At 40.8% G+C, this 9,118-nt stretch overlaps 1 long non-coding RNA gene across 1 annotated transcript in view; it reads right to left on the reverse strand.

Annotated features, from left to right (window-relative positions):
- Positions 1–5,700: 5,700 nt before the first annotated feature.
- The window catches only part of LOC104853249, a 297,004-nt gene continuing 293,586 nt past the window's right edge, over positions 5,701–9,118 (reverse strand). The window contains exon 8 of the long non-coding RNA XR_777724.3: positions 5,701–7,562. This is a non-coding gene — a long non-coding RNA (uncharacterized LOC104853249). The remainder of the gene's footprint in view (positions 7,563–9,118) is intronic.

A 9,118-nucleotide genomic window follows, 5' to 3' on the forward strand; every position in this document is an offset into this window, starting at 1 on the left:
ATGATCACATATGTAGAGCTGGTACATGTGCATAACACATCTTAATTCTTTTTTCTTCACCTTTCCCTCCCTTCTGTCTCTCCTCTCTTCATCTTTAGTTTCCTTCCCAGTTGAGAAATACCTACCTCCTTACTTCTTATTACCGAGCTTTTATTTTGCCTTGTATTTATAAACTGGGTTTCTTGTAGAAGAGAACCATGCAACATTAAAGCTTGTGTGTCTGCCTTAGCTCGCTTTTTACATTTACCGCTACCATCTCAAGACAAACCCCTTTTAATGGATTCAATTTTATCTTCACGGCAGAGTAGTATTCCACTGTGTGTAAATATCACAGTTTCTAGAATCAGGCTTAAAATGGCTTCTGTTTTCAGACTTCTTTCTTCTCTCCTCTCCTTATAACTACTTCCTGTGTTCCAAGTCCTTCTGTGATTCTCCAGCTAAAGCTTTTACTTCTTCCGCAGTTGTAGTTGATAAGATTGTCCCCATCCGTGCTGTCTCACGGAGAGTCAAGGTGACTCTGGTGAGACTGATGAACACGGAAACCGTCAACTCCACCTGCTTCAAAGAAGTTTCATTTTAAACAGAAGTGAAGGCCACACCTATTGAAATAAAAGGATGTTTTTCTCCCAGGGAAAATCTTTTCTGTGCACTTTTAAAATAACATGACTTCAAAGCCAGGATTGTCCATGCCAAAGGGGCTTTAAAACTTTTTTTGCGGGGGAAGCTGGGGATTTAGCTCAGTGGCTCTGCCACCTGCCTTGCAAGTACAGGGATCCAAGTTCCATCTCCTGTACCAAAAAAAAACAAAGCACAAACAAACAAACAAACAAAAACAATTTTTTTCAATACCAGAAATTGAACTCAGAGCCTCATACTGGCCAGGCAGGCACTGGGCCACTGAGCTACACAGAGGTCCTTTATGATCTAGCTATTCCCCTTCGGCTATCTTTGCAAAACTAAAAGCATCACACCGCAGCAATATATGAGCACTCATGTTTACAGCGGCAGTTTGTAATAGCTAAATCTTGGAAACATCCTAAATGCCCATCAACCAATGAATGCATAAATATATGTGGAGTACTACGGAGCCATAAAGATTCATAAACTCGAGACATTTCTAGGTAAATAAACAAACTTTAAGAATATACTGTTTTTTCCAAAAGTGTGATACTTTATCAAAATAACAAGAACAAAATTACCAATGAAAAAATAGCAAAAGCTATTACAAAAAATAGTAAGCTCATTGAATTCCTGTGTTTACACAGATTAAAAATATCTATCAGTTACCACACAGATTGTTGCATATTTTATGCTATAAGACAGGATAGTAACATGGGCTCTCTGAAATTCAAACTGCACTTACCAAGACAGTTTCAACCTGGGTCTGATGTCTTTGGAAATGCATTTGACAAAAACGTATGCAAGTAGTTACTTTTTAGTAGTTGCTTTCTTTGAATTATTCTTCATATAGTTATTTCAATAAAATTAAAAAAATTATCGGACATTATTCATTTGATATTCTTTAGTGAACTTATATAATACCTCTAGTGGGCGTGGTTTATTTCCTCAGAATATTCAAGTACCTGTGATAATCTTTTGACCTTTTATATTTGTTCTAAAATAATTCAGTGTGAAAATATTATTACATATAAGGCATTTTGAACAAATTAGACATTTTCATGCACTTGCATCACAGAAAAAACTTCAATGCATGCACTCTCCTGTGCATGCAATAAATATTTATAATTTTACAGAGGATATACACTTCAGTAAAATAAATTGAACACACGTGTGTAAAGATTGCATTGTTTCTCTGGTGTGAGAAATTGAAAGTGAAAATAAAGACAAAAAAGAATAATAAATATTGTGAAATAAGAAGAAACAGTTCAAAATTATGCAGAATGAGATACCTTGTGAATACTTAAAATGTTTTATGCCAAAAACTAGTAACTATTAGGAAATGAGCTCAGAGATTAGCAAATGAAAATGTATTATTTTTAGATGAAGATACACAGTGTATTTACTATTGTTACTCAGTAATCTTTTTTCTTACAAAATATTTTTTTCAGAGTGGCTTTTATATTTCTTTATGAATATATACTCGTGTTATATGAAAATAAATTTTTCTTTTTAGAAATGTTAAACTTAGTTTTTTTCTTTGATTTTTATTGAGTTTAACTGGGACTGTTTAGGTGCAGTACAGTTACATTCATCATCGGGATCATGTACCTTTACATGACAGTTCTTTGTTCTTAATAAAAATTTTTTTAAAACTCTGTTCGTTTTTTCTCCGTTTTTATGAGTCCACCTTCTCATTATCTTTGTCTTTTTATTACAAGCCGTTAAAAATAAAAGATCTTCAGCAGGATTATTCATAACTTCTTCTTCCTTCAACATGAGTATTTCATGTTCAAAAATGATCACGGGGCCTCGCCTTTCGTTTTTTCCATCCTTGTTGTTAAGTTTTTGTTATTCTTGTTGTTATGTTCTGTATTCCTTTGCGGTTCTAGGGATGGGAACACGGGGCCTTTGCACTGAGCCACAACCTTAGTCCTTTGATTATATTTTTCTTTTCAGAGAGGGTCTGACTGAGTCACTAATTTGCCCAGGCTGGGCCAGACTTGCAGTCCTCCTGCCTCAGCCATCCCGTGTGCTATGAATACAGGCACGCACCACCAAATCAGGGTCAGATATTTCCACTGGTAATGGTTCAGAAAGAAATCTAATAACCTCAATAGAAAAGGTAACGAGACAGTTACATAAGAACCTTTCAGGATCCAGGGGGATCTGGATCCAGGAGGCTCCTCATATATCGAAATCCATAAACCCTAGAGTCTGTTACGTAAAATGTAGTAGCATTTCAGATCTGCCTACTTATATCCTTCCATATGCTACCAATCATCCGCAGATTATTCATAATCCGTAATGCAATGTAAATGCTATGGAAATAGTTGCTACATCGTGTTATTGAGGGAATAATGACTATAAAAAAGGACTGTGTTCAGTGGAGATGCAAGGATTTTTTTTTTTTTATGAACTATTTTTGATCAGGGGCTGCTTGCATCTTTCCATGCAGCACACTTTGGCTCTGGAGGGCCACTTGTACCCTTTTTTAAAAAAATGTGTCCCCAAAGACATTTCACATCTCTGAGCTTATCCATATCAGTTTTCTGAAATCCCGTGGCCCAGTGTGGAAAGTCAAATTCTAAGTGGTAATTTCAAGCAAAATCCAGTCTAGAGGGAAATGGAGATTACCCTTAAAACCCGGCCGTTGACCCATAAAGATTCTTCAAGGAAGACAGGAACTTTATTTCTTTCGTGGACAGTCTGGGCCTGGACCAAACTGTGAAAATAACAAGGACATAGCTGGCTCTTCTGCTCCTGCCCATGTCTATTTTTGTGGCAATATTTGGGGCAGACAAAAAATTAGGTCAGTGTCCTGTGTTCTCTTCCTGGGCCCCGCAGATTCCAGACCAATCCAGGATCTCTTCTGAAATGAAACGTTGTTTCTTCACCCCATCCTCTTTGCAGAACCTTTTCTCTGGCTCCCTTTAAAAAAAAATCATCACCATCATCATCATCATCATCATCATCATCATCATCATCATCATCAATCATCATCATCATTATCATCATCATAATCCTGTCCTCATTTCAGAGGAGCCTGGTTTCTGAGAAACCGTCAGTGAACTGAAGCGCTCATAACGCCGTGTTGGAAATAGGTGTTCATCTCTGAAATCCCTCATTGCTCCACATCCACTTCCTCCTTCAAGTGAAAGCACGGTGAACATCATGAGGAAAAGAATGCAAGAGAGAAATTAGAATCTCAGGCCAGGTTGCTGTCTTGGCCCAGTTTCTGTTGCATAACAAAACCCCAGAGACTAGATATATTGTACTGGAGAATGGGTACGTACCTCGTGGTATGGGAAGCCAGGAAGTTCAGAAAGAACAAAGTTCCTGACTCTGATGAGGGCCTTCTTGCTACTTCATAGCATGGATGGAAGAGAACAAGCATGGCAACCCAGACCTCCCTTCCTCTTCTGAGAAAGCCTCCAATACAATGACGGAGAAAGACCTCTGCCGGGGATTTAGGTCAATAGTGCCGCCGCCTGCCTCGCAAGTGCAAGGTTCCGAGTTCGATCCCCGGTACAGAAAACAAAGAAGGAAAGCAAGAAAGACCTCAACCTCATGACCTCAGCTAACTATACATTTGGAGTCCTGCCTCCAAATACCTCATGGGATGGATTTTAAAAATGAGTTCATTTGTAAGAACTTTAGGGGAAACATAAACCATGCCACCTACAGCTCAAGAGTGTTTTAGCTGTTGGGATCCCCCAGCTGGGTGGGATTTTTACATAGATGTGTGTGTGTGTGTGTGTGTGTGTGTGTGTTCAGTCTTAAAATAATACATATTATATATTTATACAATTATATAATCTATAATATAATACTCATATACTGTATATCATATATTACATATTATTTGGGGACAGTGTCTTGCTATACTGCCAAGTTGTCCTGGTTGGGCTTGAACTTGCCATTTCCCTGCCCCAGCTTCCTTCAGAGCACTGGAATTACAGGCATGGGCCAGCCTGCGCAGCTCTTGGTCTCTCTACCCAGCACCCTGCACCCTGAAACTACATAGAGGCCCTTACCTATGACAACGCGTGAGCGTAAATTCAAATGTCTGGGCAGGCGCTTCTTGTGAATCTCAAAGGACATTTGCACATCACACTGTGAACACCGAGGTTTCGGGTGCTCAGCATTGTACAGTGAAGACCAGAAGTGTTTCTTGTCGTTGCACAATAAGCAAGACAACATCCACCTGCGGGATCAGGGCCCAGGCTGCGAAAAACACCCAAAAGCCGATGAGGTTCCCGGCTCTCATTTGCTGTGCATTTTTCCCCCGGATCAAAGCAGCTAGCCGCGTCTCTCACTTCCTGACGCCTCTTAGGAATGGTTGTGTCCTCCGTTACAAGGATCATCAGCTAAATTTATCGTCTGCCTCCTTAGGAACCAGAATAATCCCAGGCTTGGGAGACGTACCACAGCCCTTTGGACAATTATGTCCAGACTCGAAGACTTTAATTACGTGATGTGCTCATTTTGTTGGGCTTTCTCCCAACTTCCCTGAATTTCATGACGATTAGTTTTTCAATGAATAGCAGAGGTCTACATCTCTTCTCTGGTTAAATTGTTATAAACAAAACAGCACATAACCTGATGTACAATTTTTCATGGGAAAATAATAGGATCCCAAACAGCAATTGTAAAAAAAGAAAAAAAGAAAAAAAATCTGATCAGTGGGAAACACTGTTGAAATGAAAAAACTATGGAAATGAGTGGCAGAAAGCACTACAAATACAGAATTTGCATGGCTTCCAGGGGCCTGCTCTACTCAGATAACTATAATCCATGTTGAGGCTTCTCTCTGTTTACAAAGCCCGGGGGAAACAGATGTCTAGGGAGTCACTGGCCTCCATGTGTCATTAGTTTATCTTTATCCCGGTGTATCTAAGAGTCAGGAATTTCGTTTCCTGACTCTGACTCGGACTGTGGTGCTCAATTTCCTTAAACAAACAGCAAGTAAAAAAAAAAAAAAGAAAAAAAATCTGATCAGTGGGAAACACTGTTGAAATGAAAAAACTATGGAAATGAGTGGCAGAAAGCACTACAAATACAGAATTTGCATGGCTTCCAGGGGCCTGCTCTACTCAGATAACTATAATCCATGTTCAGGCTTCTCTCTGTTTACAAAGCCCGGGGGAAACAGATGTCTAGGGAGTCACTGGCCTCCATGTGTCATTAGTTTATCTTTATCCCGGTGTATCTAAGAGTCAGGAATTTCGTTTCCTGACTCTGACTCGGACTGTGGTGCTCAATTTCCTTAAGAAAAAAAAATAATAATAAGGTTGTGTAATTTCATTTCTAGGTAACCATCAGAATCTCAACCCGATAGATACGCAGCCGTGCTCAGTAAAGAATCATTCACAGCAGCTGCCAGGGGTCCAAACTCAGACGACCATCGCTAAGTGAATGAATAAAGAAAAGGCGGTCTGCACTCAGAATGGAGTACGAGTCCACCTGAAAAGGGAAGGGGATTCCAGGACTGGACGAACCTGGAAAGTATGCCGAGCAAAAGAGGACAATCAAAATAGCACAAACAGGGCTGAGGATTTAGCTCAGTGGTTTTGCCCCATGACTCTCAAGCAACAAGGTCCCGAATTCGATCTCGGGTACAAAAAAAAAAAAGCACAATTCCGAGAATGGTGCTGCGAAGTTTCTTTAAGAGAGCGTCATTTTTGCCTGCACATGTATGCACATAACGCATGTACTGTATATAAGTTTTAATGACTCTCATTATTCCTTTAAAAACACATCATTTTCATTAATGCATATCAATATTAAAAGCTTCATTTCCATGTTTCTGTTTAGACGTAAGCCGTTTTCAGCCCAGTAGCTGATACTGAGTCAGGAAAACTTTGTTCTTTTTTCTCTTAAATTCAATCACTGAGGTCTTGCTCATAAAACTGACCAAATACAGATTAGCAAGGAATGAAAAAAGTCTCGATTCGCTTATGCATAGGAATTCAGAGAAAAATGTGACGTGAGTAGATGGATAGATTTGGGGCGTGAAGTGCCTCCTAAGGTAAAGGGGAGGGAAACAGAGGCACTTTTAGAAAAAATAAATGGGCCTTTGGCAGAAGAGGCGAGGGGTGGAATAGTTTTGAGATGATGTCTCTTTGGTGCAATGTCAACTTCTAGTCCCTGGAGAGGTGCACAGCTCCCTTGTTCTTAGGTAGATGTTGTGAGAAAAGCAAATCCTTCACCTCAACACAGCACTTATGCTATGGGGGTTCATCCTGTCCTACTTCCCGTCTAAGGTCTCCGTAATGTCCATCAAACCGCCTTGCCTAACGAAGGACCCTTTGCCCTTAGCGGAAGCCCACGCATACTTTGCCACCGCAACCGATGTGAAAGTGCCGTGCATTTCTGGTGAGAGAAGCACAGTGGGTAAGTATGCGGAAAGACGCAGAGGAGTTATCAGAAAGAGAGTCTGAGAACCCGGATGAGTGAAAGCAGTTTTGCGCTTGAAGGGCTAGGGGGAAAAGAAGGAAAAGATGATTTGGGGAAAGGTTTCAAGAGGACAGCGCTTCCCTATAAAGGTAGGGAAACCCCAAGAGACGAAGCCAGTGCTACAGACAGTCACAGAACTGGGTCCAGATGACTCTGGGGTGATGGATGTAAGGAATTTGGATTTCGCACTCACCAGGAAGTTGAGAATTCTTGTGGCGATGTGAATGTATTTAATCATTAAAAATGAGAAGCTGGTGAGCTCTTTCCTGCTATCTAATTTCTTAGCTAATAGCTTTAAATCTTATAAAGTCATTTGCTTGCCTTCTCTTTTGCTACCCCTATGGTTTCCCCCATAAAAACACTAATTTTACCAATGTGTGGCCAGTAATGGGATGGATGATTTCCTTTCCAATAGAAGAAGATGTACCGGAACCTTATATGGTGTGGCAGGTTGGGGAATCACCCCATCTGGAAATTGTGATTTCCTGAAATGACAATGGGTGCAGAACTGTCATCCCTTAGTCTTTACTAAGAATTCTGAGCTGCAGTAAATGCAACATTGCCACCTGCTAGCCCCTGCCATGGGTGGGGAGTCTTCTACTTCAGGAAGAGAGAGAGGGGAAAGATTTGTGTGTGTGTGTGTGTGTGTGTGTGTGTGTGTTGTTATGGCTACATTCACACTTTATCTGTGGGTAGAAATTTTGATAGAACTTTTTTTGTGTGTGTTTGGGTGCAATATCAAGGAATGGATGAGGGACTTGTACATATTTGCATCCCAGATAAGCCATCTACAACTGAGCTAGACACCCAGGTCTTTTTTAATTTAATTTGAGACAGGGTCTCACGTGGGTCTCCAGCATGGCTTCCAGTTTGTGATTTCCAGATCACAGGCAGGAGCCACTCTGCTGGGCTTGATTGTACTTCATTTTCCTTCACATCCCAGCATTAACAACTGTATGTAGATTTTCTGGATGGGGCAAATGTGGAAATAGTTCTTGAGTGCCTCGAACATAGGAACTGCTCAAAGAAGGTGGAGAAGGAAGGACAAGAACAAAAAGAAAAAAAGATTTCTATAAAATGGAGTATTACTCAGCCATAAAGAATAAGAAGCTAGAGACATTTATAGCTATCTGGGTGCACGTTGAGGCCATACTCTTCTCAGTGAAATAAATAGGACACACTTGCATAAATACTGAATCATCTCTCTGGTGTGAAAAACTAAAAGTGTAAATAAGGTTCCAATGGTGTAATTGGGAGTGTGAAATAGGAAGAAAATGGCTGAAGGGGAAGTGGGGAGGGGAGGGGAAAGGAAATAAGGGAAAGAAAAAATGTGAGAAAAGGGAAAGAATGGAAACAAAGTCTTTGTAAATAGGGAGAGGTGAAGGGAGTGAAGGGAGGTCTGGGGAATGGGGAAAAATAAGAACCAAGGTACATCGTGTGAAGGCACAAGGTCCCCATGATGAATGGAACTGTATCGTTTGCTTTAAATGGACCAACACACTTAATGGGAGACAAAAAGAGGAGGAGGTAGATGAGGAAGAAGAGTTACAGGAGGAGAAGGAAGGGAAGGAGGAAGACAAGGAGGAGAAAGAGAAAGTGCATAAGAGGGTGGAGGAGGAAAGCGGAGGAAACGGGGGAGAGGACAACAGGGGAACAGGAGGAGGAAGGGGTGAGGAGCGAAGGCAGAAGAAAGAAGGGGAGAAAAGGGACAGTGAGAAAGAGGAGTGGAGGGAGGAAGAAGAGGAGAGGGGAGACAGCAAGAAGAGGAGAAGTCGAAGAGGTACAAGAAGACAGATTGGGAGAAAGAGAGACGGAAAGTAAATCACTCCGACGAGCCGACACCACCACACGTTACAGGCCCTGGTGTATTCTGGCCAAGACGAACCAGCTGTTTTCCCAGGTGTCAGTGAGACCTAAACACTGTTTCATATCACACATCTGATATTGCGGGGGAGAAAGGAATTCTACCAAGTAGCTTCTACCTGTATGCAGTTTTGTTTGTTTGTTTGTTGTTCTCTCTTTTTTTTTTTTTTTTTTTTTT

This window comes from Fukomys damarensis, unplaced genomic scaffold, assembly GCF_012274545.1.
Source record: "Fukomys damarensis isolate Sample0158 unplaced genomic scaffold, DMR_v1.0_HiC HiC_scaffold_39, whole genome shotgun sequence".
Lineage (NCBI taxonomy): Eukaryota > Metazoa > Chordata > Mammalia > Rodentia > Bathyergidae > Fukomys > Fukomys damarensis.